A 12578-nucleotide genomic window follows, 5' to 3' on the forward strand; every position below is an offset into this window, starting at 1 on the left:
AGAGTTCCTGGGTATGAAATCCCCGAACGTTTTTTTCATTTTTTTGATAAATGTCTTTGATGACGTCATATCCGGCTTTTCGTGGAAGTTGAGGCGGCACTGTCACGCCCTCATTTTTCAACCAAATTGGTTGAAATTTTGGTCAAGCAATCTTCGACGAAGCCTGGACTTCGGTATTGCATTTCAGCTTGGTGGCTTAAAAATTAATTAATGACGTTGGTCATTAAAAATCTGAAAATTGTAAAAAAAAATAAAACTGTATAAAACGATCCAAATTTACGTTTATCTTATTCTCCATCATTTGCTGATTCCAAAAACATATAAATATGTTATATTTGGATTAAAAACAAGCTCTGAAAATTAAATATATAAAAATTATTATCAAAATTAAATTTTTGAAATCAATTTAAAAACACTTTCATCTTATTCCTTGTCGGTTCCTGATTCCAAAAACATATAGATATGATATGTTTGGATTAAAAACACGCTCAGAAAGTTAAAACAAAGAGAGGTACAGAAACGCGTGCTATCCTTCTTAGCGCAACTACTACCCCGCTCTTCTTGTCAATTTCACTGCCTTTGCCATGAGCGGTGGACTGACGATGCTACGAGTATACGGTCTTGCTGAAAAATGGCATTGCGTTCAGTTTCATTCTGTGAGTTCGACAGCTACTTGACTAAATATTGTATTTTCGCCTTACGCGACTTGTTGTTTATTGCTGATAACTTGCTTGTTTTCGTGCAAAGAAGTTTCATTTTGTGTTTGGTAGTCCTTCTTTCTTAGGTTAACCGTTAGGCCTAATTATAGTAAAATAGCTTTGATACACATTCAGCAAAAATTAAATACAGAAAAAAATCACAAAGGGTCCATATTAGGAGCCTGGGCGCCTAATATGGACCAGTGAAGCGGCCTTCACGAATAACTGTAAAAAGCCCCCTATATTTCAAAATAACATGATACAACTTAGTGTACAAGTCAGCCTAATTAAAATATGTTCTAGATTTATCTGTTTCGGGTTGATGAGAGCATTATTTGAAGCTCACCAGGAAAATAAAGAAGCTTATCAAAAACAGAGTGAAAATAAGTGAAATTATTAACTTCCACGAAAAGAAGACTTTTCGTTGCATTTTTTTAAATCTCGAGGGCTAGTTATAGGTTATTACCTGCAAGCTTCTTAATGAATTAATGAAAATAGCCTTTAGCTTTTATTTTCTTCGATTTGTTGAAGGTGGTCCATATTAGGGGACTCGCACATACTTTGAGATGTTGCTATTATTTTTGTTTGCAGTAGAAACTCGGGGTCAACACTGCTAAAATGTAAGAAATACGGTTTTAGCTGTCATATATAGCCATTTCTGTTTGATAAAAGCTTTCGCTGTAGACAGAAACAAGTCCGTTTTAGGCGGCAAATTTAGAGCGCTGCCAAAAGTGAAAACAGAGAAAAAAACCTAACGGTTGTGAGATTTGTGTTTCTGCAACTGTTTTGACATGTGCAAGTTATCCAAAGAGGGTGAATACAGCGAATAAAACTTGTTTGAGCGCTCTAGCGCCGTTAGTCGGTTGTGGTCCATATTAGGAGCCGGTCCATATTAGGAGCCCTTCCCCTACACCAACAACCCTACACACAGGCACGAGAGGGAACAGTTTTGGATCAGAAAGCTACAAACAGTCTTTCCAAGTGGACTAAACACTGTCACCAAATAAATGTCAGATGTGACAACACCTTATAGTTGATGTAACATTCCTGCGATCACGTCCGGGACGTGTTTAACTTTTGAAAGTAAATTTGACTACAACTGTGTAAAAGATATGTACTTTTCATGAACCGCCTGTTTTACAGTGATGAACTTGTATATACATTGTTTTCAACCATAGGGAAAACCCTATCAATTGAGAAAGGAAACTGACTTGCGTCGATCCAGAACTTACCACATCGGATGTTGAAAACAGAAACACAATTAATCTACTTGCTAACGTATTTTAATAACAATCATGTCAACGCACATAAGCGGGCATGTAAATCTGCATGTGCCCGTTAATACAAAAATATGTATGTGTGTGTGCGCGCGCGCGCGATTGCGTGTGTGTGCGTGTATGTATATGTGCGTTGGGTGCGTGTGTGTGGATGTACCTGTGTCAGTGTGTGTGTCTGTGGGTACATGATGATTATGCAGGGGTGTGTGCTAGCACGTGCGAACGCACTCAGTGGTCATGCAACGAGCGTTCATGTGCATACTATCTTTCACCTTTACTTGCCTGTTTTGAAGTCCTCAATGTCTCCCACCCACCTTGTTATCATCCAGGTGTTCAGCACTGCATCATCAATCCACTTGTTTAGAACTAGGCTTTGTTACTGTCTTATTCATTTTTGGAATTCCGGCACGCAAAGCATATTACGTCATGTATAATTACGTCATAGACAGATATTGCGTCAAAGGATATTTGTAAACTTCGTGCGAGTTAATTATAGAACACCCTGACGAAGGCCACGAGGCCGAACTATTGGTGAAAACGTGAAGGCTTGTTTTGGATATTTTTTCCATATTTGTTTGTGTATATATATATAGTTCTGGATCTGCAGGCTGGTACAGAGTTACCTCCCTTTAGGCTTTTTCAAATTTCCCTTGTTTTAACCTAATTTCTTGCTGACTTTCAATTGTGTCTTTCACAATTTCTGATGTTTTATAATGTGGTCACCGTGAAAGTTGCATCGCCTTTAAGGTAGTTCACTGGACCCGTTAAATATAATTTGGTTTCTCCCAAAAGTTGGTTATTTTTTAAGTTCGATCTGTCTGCTATGCATTCAGCATAAAAAAAATATAGGGTAGTGGGTTCGTTTCGGAGCTATGAGTCTCGGAAGACAGTGCCCGTTTTGAATTTTGGACCGAAAAATCGAAAAATGGGTATGTTTTGAAAACGGCCAATTACACAAACATCTGCATAGGAATAGTCATTTAAAAAATATCACCCAAAGCAGCAATGGGCAGGTAACGAAGTGCACTGGTAAACGAAAATGTTGCGCATACTCAAACTTTGTGACGTCACGTATTTTGCCAGAGTTTATTTTAAATTTGTTCCTCATGTTGAGGTATTTTATTGCTGGTAGCCTGGAAATAAATTACGATTTGATGAGATGGGTTGTAAACGCAAGAGCGATCAAAACAGCATTAAAAAAAAAAAAAAAAAACACGACAGGTTGGTTGTGTTTTTAGGGGGGGTTCACTCCCTTGATTAACCCCACCCTTTGCACTATTACTGTCCAGTGTGCCTCAGAAAAATATGTGTCACGATAATGTAAAGGGCTGTTGTCCGATCATTTGTCTCAGATATATGAGCCAACTAAATTATGTTTTTAAAAACCACTGTTACATATGACCTCTGTTGAAAGTCAAAGGTCACCGCAACTTTGAAAGGCCACAAGTCCGATTCAAATGTAATAAAAACGCCAATCAAAAGGTGGAGGTCACTTGTTTGATACAAGTGTAATAATAAAAATTAATAATCAAGGCTTGGTTTATAATTTTGCTTAATAGTGCGTACTGTTATTTGTTACGGTTTGAAGGCTGGGACTTTTTGAGGGTGGAATTAAAGCAATTTTTCGCCTTATGGGCCCCTTATGCCTCGAAGGACTTCAATTATTGTATTATCTGCTGCCAGCGTACAGTAGAAAGAGGGCTGCATACACAAGACACTTGTTCTTAATACTACTGGCTGTTATTCTAGTTCAAACACCGGTTTTAACATGTGGTATTCTGATGCAATCACGCTGTGAGCATCACGGGTTGGGAGACACTCTCTTACCTGCTACCGGAGCTTCAATGTTAGCTTTGGTGATTATTACGATGTCACTGGCAAAGAGAACGGCTTTGTACCGATTTCATTAGATGCCCACGTGTTTTTGACCTCGTGGTTGGTAGGCGTGTCACATTGTTTTTATTTCTGGCGGTGTCGTCATTTTCTGACGTCATTTGTTCTGGGCCGCGTCACCACACTTCCGCTGCCTGAAAAATGTGACGTTTGTTCTATTTACGTCATTCGAATGTTCGACGTGTTCTTCTTCTTCTTCTTCTTCTTCTGCATTCCCTGTTCGATGTGTTCGAATTCCCAGCCTGCCAGGAAAAAATGGCGACACAACTCAGTGGCTTCCCTTTGTGTATGAAGAGTAATATCCCTGTCTCCATTTGACCTGCCTTAAAGCGATCCAATTGAATAAAGCAAAAAACTTCTTCTTTACCAAGTCCTGTGTTGAACAGCAGTGAAAAGTTGACTGCTTTTCCTGTTTAACCTTTTCAAAATTAGATCTAACTTGTTCGCGTATCCATTTCTGTAGTGGAATGCATGAATGGAGACTATCAAGCTAGTTGGGAACTAAATCCAAAGTTCGAAACTATCGCTCTAGTGCGCAATGCATGGCACGATATTTTCAAATGTTCCGACCTAAGTTGGTGACTAACTTGCCTAAATTTGGTCCTCCTCCGAGGAGGACCAAATTCCTTAGTTTCGAACTATTGCAAAAATACAAATGGCGGCCGCCATGACAGTCTTTGATTTTGCTGTACAAAAAAATCAAATATTCGGCAGTCCGACGCATGAACCAAAGAATGATGTCGACAAAGAAGTTGAAACATTGATTGCGCTTTGGAGGGGGTTCAAATACAAGTCGTGAAGTGACCGGCACAGCTGATTTGGGACACGATCTACCTTGAGTCGGGAGATTTGCTATGAACATTGACTAAATTTCCACTTTTTACATCAGCGACTGTACAAATTTGGCTTGTACATCTTCCTGTCGCCGATTTTAATCGGTTTGGATCATCCAACAGGTAAGAGCAAGATTCATCCGTTGTGTGCGTGTAGTTTGTGTGTCCCACGGTGTGTGTGTTCGTTTGTGCGCCTCGGTGTGTGAGTGTGTGTCAGATTATATTGCAATAATACATCAGTTTGTTAGAAAGTGAGAGCAAGGGTAGATCTAGATCTATGGGCCAGGCAGTACTGTCTGAGTGTCTCCGAAACCGTGTTCAGTGTCATAGGAAAATAGGCCTACGAGCCATTGTGTAGTGGTGACGATGAAAGATACAGTTGTTGTTTTTCTGACAGTGACATTGACAATGAACGATCGTCAATGCATAAATGATTATGCACATCAGCATCGGTTTCTTCGGAACTGTGCACTGTTGACTGAATTTCCCACGGTGGAGCAATGAACAGTAGACACTAAAACAAAGCTAATCTAATGCATTGAAGCATCGCTGTAGATCTATCTCATTCAACTAACAATATAATGCAGTGAATGGCAAATCTATCTCTGAATGAACTGTTGTGTATCCTTATTTGCTGTAAATGTCCTGGCTCACACTGCACTCCCAACATTAGAAGTATGTTTTCTAAGCTGAATGCATGTATAATTTGATATAGTAAGTGTGTAAAGCCAAGAGTAACACTAACTGGCCCAAAACAATTTTTGTGTGTATACAAATGAAGAAAGAAACTGACTTCACTTGAATCACTGCCACTGAAAGTGTGTCTATTGTGTATTTTTAGAAGGGTTATTCAAGAATGACTTATTTTTCTGTTTAAATACTTGATATTTACTCTGCATGAACAGAGTCAGAGGTAAATGCTGCTGTATAAACTATGATTGTGAAAGAGGGAATAAAAGAATCAATGAGCGAGTGGTTTAATTATAATACAGTTATTATTTATTGTTAATTAATTATTTTATGGTGTGTTTTTTCAGGCCTCCTAAGAAACCAGAGATGATGTGTGATGAAGTGTTCATACAGCTCTTGCATTCAGATATATATATATATGGATTCTGGAGAGGATTCAGACTGAGTGGACATGCTGCTTTACAGACTACCATGAAGAGTAAGTCACACATTTCTGTACCACTACCAAGTACCTGCTTGTGCCTATTAAATTGTTATTGTAAAATTGATTTATGATATGTAAATTGGCACTGGTGATAGTAGTTTGAAGCTGTGTAGATGTTTTTGGCAGACTTTTGTACGTTGTGTTGTAAAGAGATCTGCGTTTCACATTAGATGCACTTACAATCTAGATAGATACATTCAGCTATGTCAACACTTGTTACATCTGAATCTGAGAGTAGTGGCAGGAGATGCAAGTTTATTGACACAAAAACATTACGGCTTTGTATAAAATAAATTCTTACATCTGTATGTATCCTTGCATAGTACAATTTGTACTATTTATACAAAATGGTACATAAAGCTTGGTTTTAGTTCTCTTTCTCTTCTCAAATCCTTTGCCACTATTCTTAAAGTAAATTACACAGTGTGAATGAACTAATGCAGCACAGGAAAGTAAAACAAAATTGCAAGATAAAATGAAATCATTACTAATTTACTGGAATTATTTTAAAGGCACATACAGTTATTCTTCCCTTGGCTCACCATCCTAGATCTTGCCAGGCTTTTACATGGAATAAGAATGAATCTGTTCACTCGGATACTTCTACATTCAACACCCTGGCTTCTTCCTGCTCAGAGTTAGATTTTGTTGTGGAAACCACTCTCAGATTAACAAAAATGTTACTTCTTTACTTCTGCGAGTGACTTTTGAGAAATTCGTTCATAAACAAAATTCAACTATGCACATGAAGCAGTCACTGACTGTCAGGGTGTCAATATTTTATGTGTCTGGGTGAAGTTATGCTCCTATCCCATGTACAACTGGCCAGATCTGAAATGGCCAAAATCAATGGGATCAACACACATCCCCAGAATCTTCATCACTGGAAAATGTGGTGGGTTGAATGTATTTTAATAAAAAGGCTGACAGGCGAGTGCTTTGGATCCTGAAAGTTCTGTTTTGGACTGAAATCGAGACACATTTCCCAATGAAACTCAAACTGTATAGTGTTGATGCTGAAGAGCGAAAGTGTGTGGGTTGAGGGCACACTTGTTTTTGACTAAACTCGAGAAACATTTCTGCCGAGCACAAAGTTCATACACGCACAGATTTTTTTTTTAATAGTTTAGATTACAATATCACACACACCATCCCCGATCCCAATGGTCATGTGAAGAGCAAGTGCTTCCTCACCCCCCCACACACACACACACACACACACACACTGCTCAACACGTACACACCTTCTCCCCCCAACACACACCCTCCCCTCGCTAACCAAAACCCATCCCCGTGAATACTGAAGGTGCTCAGTTATATGTTTTCTTTATTTTTCAGGAAGGACCGCCACATTAAGGGAAGGCTGTTTGCACCTTGGTTCCTGGGTTCGCTGGGGACGATGATCAAATTCAGAGTACCATCACAATTCTGTGCTTTTCCATCTGATTCGGCTGAGAATGCTTGCAGAGGTTTCTACACTACCCGTCATAAAAAGTAGGCAGATGCGTTTGAGGGCAGATCTTACTGATGAGGCTGTTGATTGAAAAACCAAGTATATGACTGAAAAGGCCATTAATTTCCCTACTTTATTCAGAAACAAAATTGGGTTTTCATGACGTAGTGTCTATGCAGTGAAACCTGCAACACAGACCCCCCCCCCCCCCCCCCCGGTCCCACAAATCAAATTCACAAAATCAAGCTTCCCGTGTTAAAATCAACAACACAAATCAGAACAACTAAACCGAAACTCAAACATGTTTTGCATGTCATTAGACAGAACAATCAAATCTTTATCCAAAACAGTCCGTTTTGTTCACATATATCTTGTCTAACATGAACGCTATGGCATGCTGAGCGTGTAGTTGTCAATCCTCTCAGTTTTTGAAGTCGTTTTAGCGGGTAATGAGACCAAAAATGGTACATTTCAGAACTCCTCAACGCATTGTCTTAAAACTGTCAGTGATTTGTGCTAACACACGTCGTTAAGTACAAAAATGAGACCAAAAAATGGTACATTTCAGTAACTCCTCAACGCATTGTCTTAAAACTTGTCAGTGATTTGGGCTAACACATGTCGTTAAGTACACACGGAATCTCAAGTCATGTGAGATATTAGTTCTGCTGTTGCGCGACATGCCAGAACGAATTTTAAAAATAAATATGTACCCTGTCCAATGAACTGAATTTGTAAAAAAAACAAGTCGCGTAAGGCGAAAATACAACATTTAGTCAAGTAAAAGTAGCTGTCGAACTCACAGAATGAAACTGAACGCAATGCCATTTTCAGCAAGACCGTATACTCGTAGCATCGTCAGTCCACCGCTCATGGCAAAGGCAGTGAAATTGACAAGAAGAGCGGGGTAGTAGTTGCGCTAAGAAGGATAGCACGCTTTTCTGTACCTCTCTTTGTTTTAACTTTCTGAGCGTGTTTTTAATCCAAACATATCATATCTATATGTTTTTGGAATCAGGAACCGACCAGGAATAAGATGAAAGTGTTTTTAAATTGATTTCGACAATTTAATTTTGATAATAATTTTTATATATTTAATTTCCAGAGCTTGTTTTTAATCGAAATATAACATATTTATATGTTTTTGGAATCAGAAAATGATGGAGAATAAGATGAACGTAAATTTGGATCGTTTTATAAATTTTTATTTTTTTTTACAATTTTCAGATTTTTAATGACCAAAGTCATTAATTAATTTTTAAGCCACCAAGCTGAAATGCAATACCGAAGTCCGAGCTTCGTCGAAGATTACTTGACCAAAATTTCAACCAATTTGGTTGAAAAATGAGGGCGTGACAGTGCCGCCTCAACTGTCACGAAAAGCCGGATATGATGTCATCAAAGACATCTATCAAAAAAATTAAAAAAACGTTCGGGGATTTCATACTCAGGAACTCTCATGTCAAATTTCATAAAGATCGGTCCAGTAGTTTAGTCTGAATCGCTCTACACACACACACAGACACACACACACACACACGCACGCACGCACGCACATACACCACGACCCTCGTCTCGATTCCCCCCTCTACGTTAAAACATTTTGTCAAAACTTGACTAAATGTAATTAGCATGCATTAAGAAAAGTAACAGCTTCAATTTACCTTTAATTTCATACATTTTCAACTATGACTGTTCACAGCGCACTTGTATGCACACACACATTCTTGAAAAATGAAAGAGCCATGATCAGTTAAGCGTGTCAGCCGTGAGCTTTTCCAGGCGTAGGCCTACATTTGCGTTCAGCGCTCTGAATGAGGCAAAATATTAATGTTCGCGTTGAAATCCTCATACCGCCAATGTCTGATAAAATATGTACATGAAATTTAATTGTGTGGCGCATCTGTTATTGTTCTTGAAGATAACAACAAATTAATTGTTTTTCAATGAGTCAGCGAAGACCTACCATCAATTTAAGAACTCTTTCTGGCATGTCAATTTACAGCAGACTAATGTCTCAAATGACTTTAAAATCCGTATGAACTTTCCCACATGTGTTACTACTGTTAGCACAAATCACCGCAACGTTGAAGGCAATGCGTTGAGGAGTTACGAAAACGTACCGGTTTTTGTCTCATTACCCACTAAAACTGCCTTTTACAGCTTCTCAGAGGAATGACACCTACACAAATCAACATGCCTTAATGTCAGTGTTAGACCAGATATGTGAACAAAACTGACTGATTTGGATGCAGATTTGATTGTTTTTTCTATTGACGTGCAGAAGATGTTTTGTTTTGGCAGTTCTGATTTTTTGTCAATTTTAACGCGGGAACATTGATTTTGCGAATTTGATTTTGCAGGGTGTCTGTGTTGTATTTTCCACTGTATAAACACTATGTCATATAAACCCAATCTGCTTTCTGAATAGGTTTGGGGAATGAATAGCTTTTTTCAGTCATATACAGGATAAACCAAAAAAATGTAACACTAAAACAATGCTAATAACTTCTACATCTGTTGACCGAATCACTTTATTTTTAAGGTACATAAACCGCAGCCAGTGCATGACCCTTCCACAAAGTGGACATTTTGTAGATCAAATGTAACTGGTCAAATGGTCTGACTTTTGTGCTCTATTTCAAAAAATAAATTCCAAATTCGGCTTTCGATTCACTAAAACGAAGTTTGACCATGAACGGTATCAATACTTACTTAATTTAAACCCTCCAGACTTTTAGCTTTTATATTATCTGAATGTCTGAGTATACACCCCCTAGATCATCGGTGACCTGAAGAAAGCAGTTATATACTCATAGACAGACGCGTGTGAAGCATGTTTAAATGTGGAGTACGCTCATTTAAAAAAAAATACACCAAGTTTGTTTGAGAATACTCCAAGTCCAAAACAGGGATTCCCAGATCTGAATGTTGATTAAGGTATACTTTTGTGATTCGAATTGCCCCGAATGTTACAATCTTGAGCGCTTAGATCGGGCAAGTTTGGCTACCGCTCAATTTTAAAACCCGTACCGTTGAGTCGATCCCCAAAATTGGGAACTTAATTTAAAATTGCACAAAAGTCAGCCTATTTGATCTTCAAAATTGTCACTTTGTAGAAGGGTCATGCATAGGCTGAAGTTTATGTCCACAAATGTAGGTTATTAACTTGTTGTGGGTTGCATTGTTTTTGGGTCAACCTGTATTTGGTTTTTTTAATAAACGGCCTCATCATAAAGATTTGCCCTCAAACGGATCTGCCTACTTTTTATGACGAGTATTATAGTTGGCTCAGTGGCTAAAGAAACATTCTACAGGATGAATAAACAAACAAACAAATCTCATGATTCTCTGTGCTTTAATGTGTGTGTGTGTTTTGGGGAGTTTGTTTTGGTTTTTAGTGAGAGGATGGCTGGTGGTTTGGATGGGGTGAAAAGCTGAGTGACACTGTGATTGTGGATAATTAAATTGTTGTTGCTGCTGTCAGTTTCAAGGCACCGTTTTTCTTGCAAACGCCAAGTTTGGCTTACTATTTTATATCTGCATGGGCTCTTACATGAGGTTAGGCCATCTATACACTTTGATACATACCAAACATTTACATTCTGACTGGGTCATGTGCAAAGTTGGAATGTTTGAATGAATACATTTTGCGGATTGATGCCAGTAGAAGTTAAACAAATTAATTGATCAAACATTCCAACACTTCAAAGTAAACACACGTGTTTTTGACAGCTGGTATATGTTAAAGTGGAGGGATGGTTTTATTCCACGTGAAGCCTGCATGCCACATCTGAAACGTTGAGCGAAATCGTTTACACAAAATATGCAATCATTGTTTATCATCATTTAAATTAAAACGTTCATACACAATGACACAACAAATGTTGTCGGAAACTCAAAAGAACACATGAAAGAATAAAAGATGATCAATGCAGCAAAACGCGCCACTTGTACAGAGTGGGTTACAATTTCATTCTTTGTTTAATTTAGCCTTCACATTTCCCTTATCATATCTTATATTTTAACATCGTTCTGTTCTTGTCAGCTTGAAATGTTTGCAGATTTTACTCACGAAACAGGTTAGTCTTCTGAAGTCAGTGCAACATCAAAGCTAAAATTTCACACATGAGATGCATTTTGATGATCAGCTCTACCATACCGAAGCAATGCATTTAAACTGGCGCAGATTAATTTTCAAATGATGTTCAAGAAACAGCTAGCTTCCTTATAGACAGAGTGTCTAAGTTACAAAATATAGTCATCTCAGTATCCAACTTCATTACCTCTGTTTCTTTGCTTGCTTAGAAGAACTTCTCAGAGTGTTTGCGGCATTCATCAAACAAGATCATACACATTAAAATATTGTCACTTCCTACTCATTGAATAATGTATTCATTGTATCTAATTATTCATGTTAAAGACCAGCACAAAATTGCAATCATTTAAATATGTCACTGACATAAAGTATTCTACCCGATCTGGAAAAAAGGAAGAAAATCATAAGTGCATGATTCAAATCACTGATGATGTCTTGTCTTTACATCTCACAATTCTTTTACTAGTTTATTTTGTAAGTAGAACACCAGGCCAAAACATTGTTGGCTCCTTTTGTATGACATCACACATTTTCAAGGATTTGCTTGCTAACTTGCTTGTTTCTTAATTTGTTTCATGATCGCTCCAAATTACATTCCTTCCTTTATCTGGCACTCTTGTTCTCAACTTTGTCCCTCCCTTTTAGCGGTTTAGAGAGAGAGAGTGAGTGTGTGTGTGTGTGTGTGTGTGTGTGTGTGTGTGTGTGTGTGTGTGTTAGTGTGTGCGTATGCCTGTGTGTGTGTGAGAGAGAGAGAGAGAGATAGAGACTGAGAGAAAGAAAGAGAGAGAGTTGATCTATTGTCTTGATTCCCTCATTCAATTTTCTTTTGTTGTATAGTGTAGAACTTAGACAGCTTCGTGACATACCTGTGGTGCGGTTTTATGGTCGTTTAACTCTCCATCGGTGAACCATGCAATTATTTCTCTTCAACGATTACTCGGTCTCTACTGACAACTCTAAACTCCACAAAACACGACTTTTTTCAGTTCAGAAATGTCAGTTTCGCTCCCATAAATTGAAACACAAACTTAAATACATCCATACATCATTGTCTGTTACAAAGTTCCAGCTTTGCTTTAAAATGCACAATCAGTATGAGGGACACGGACTTTTTCCCAGTACATACCGACTGAGCCATCACTCAAATCTTT

General features: G+C 38.2%; 1 protein-coding gene and 1 long non-coding RNA gene across 2 annotated transcripts in view; one reads left to right on the plus strand and one right to left on the minus strand.

Annotated features, from left to right (window-relative positions):
- The window catches only part of LOC138972052 (uncharacterized), a 542426-nt gene that overhangs the window by 400878 nt on the left and 128970 nt on the right, over window positions 1-12578 (minus strand). The window lies entirely within an intron of this gene.
- Window positions 2564-8916, plus strand: LOC138970635 (uncharacterized). Its single transcript, XR_011457028.1, has 3 exons — window positions 2564-4824; window positions 5739-5869; window positions 7214-8916. It is a non-coding gene; the product is annotated as an uncharacterized lncRNA (long non-coding RNA).

This window comes from Littorina saxatilis, linkage group LG7, assembly GCF_037325665.1.
Source record: "Littorina saxatilis isolate snail1 linkage group LG7, US_GU_Lsax_2.0, whole genome shotgun sequence".
NCBI classification, from domain to species: domain Eukaryota; kingdom Metazoa; phylum Mollusca; class Gastropoda; order Littorinimorpha; family Littorinidae; genus Littorina; species Littorina saxatilis.